The sequence below is a fragment of the Xiphophorus maculatus genome, chromosome 22 (assembly GCF_002775205.1).
Source record: "Xiphophorus maculatus strain JP 163 A chromosome 22, X_maculatus-5.0-male, whole genome shotgun sequence".
Lineage (NCBI taxonomy): Eukaryota > Metazoa > Chordata > Actinopteri > Cyprinodontiformes > Poeciliidae > Xiphophorus > Xiphophorus maculatus.
In genome coordinates, this window is record NC_036464.1 from 19648432 (window position 1) to 19650143 (window position 1712).

Genomic DNA, 1712 nt, shown 5'->3' on the forward strand with positions numbered 1-1712 from the left:
TTCACTGTAGTGCAGCAGTGATCTCCGCAGTCAACAGATCTTAAGAATTTCTTTGGGCTTTGTCGACACGGGACATTTGCATTACAGACAGATCAGAATTAAGTGCATGACGCCATCACGTCAATATGGACCAAAATGTCTGAGGAAGGTCTCTTGATGAATAATTTCCACAAGTAATTAAAGTACTTCTACTGTAGAGGCACTTCTGACTTTGCTAGTCAGGGATAAGTGAAGTGTAGCCTAATAAATCTATGACAAAGTGTATATTCGAACAGGGCTTAATTTTTCAGATGGGAAACGGCTTGCACTTATTTTATGAGTTAAGGTACTCTCAGTCCTTTGTTTCATTTGGATAACGACAACACTGCACTCATATGGTGTGAAGTACACACCTTTCAAGCATTTACATCATTTTGGACCCATAGAGAAACTGTCAGTCCACATCACAGCCCAAAGGAAGTGAGCTAATGCAGCCGTGCCCAGCATGACTGTTATGAACTCAGGTTTTGGCAGGTGTGTAGTAATTACCTCACTGACAAGCAAACATCACAGCAGAGTCCAATGTTCTGTACGTCTACTGTAATCTGTAAATGTCGTGAAACTTTTGATTAAATAAGTCGGGAATGCGCGCAGCTGCCAAGGGGAAACAAACAACAAGGAATCTTTGAGTTTAACATCTGCTCAAACTATCTGCAACAGGCTTGGACCATTAAAAATGCAACTTTGAGAGGGAACCAGAAGGTGGCAGTACTACTTATCTTATCTTATCTTATCTCCTTTTGTCTGTGTCCAAGTCTAAACACAGATTTGTCAACCGGATCCATATAAAAGTCAAGGAATTGTGCCTAAATACAGTTCATAATTTGTCATGCATGAGATTCTGACCATCACTGGAAAGCAGTTCTAAAAAACATATGGAGGATGAAAATGGAAAAAGAGAAGGCAGAATAAACACCCACTGGTTATTCGAGACATGCTCTGCAAGTCAAATGTGAAAAGGGGGAAACGAACCATTGAAACGACAGGAAAAAAAAAATCCTCGTTTTTTTTCCAGCCAACGGTCAAAGAAGAAGTTGAGGTTTGACTTCCCCTTTTTAGAGCTGACCCATTACAAAATCCATAAACATAACCAATGACAGAGTAAAACAAAGAAAAATAAAAAAAGAATATATTGTTTCATCACTTTGATTTCACATGTAATCCAACATTTTTAGTTTAATTTTTATTTTTTTTGGCATTTATGCAAGATCTCCGTAGTTCTCATGAAGTTCGCTTTGTAATCTTTGTCCAAAATTAATGTGGTAAACACCACTCACAACACCACTGTGCTTATTCATACAAAGCCCTCATCTGTGACCACTGCATGGTGGGTCAGATCTCCACTTGGCTCGCAGTTCTGTCTCTGAGGTCAGTCTGCACAGTCCCTGGACCAACAATCGCACCAGACCGCTATCAAACCCATATGAAGGCAATAAAAACAAATCCAAAGCAGACCCTGATTGGCTCTAAGCCCTCTCCAACCCCTTTCCTTCTCTGTGTTTGCATTCACATGAGGAGAAAATACCAAAACCTCTGCGCACACACACACAAAGATAATATTGATACATCAGCCTTGGTGCTTGTTCTCTTCCAAGAGAGGGTGTATGCAGAACCCACTAGAAAGAGATGGAAAGAAAACAAGAAAGTCAGCATGCCAAATGTCAAAACAAATG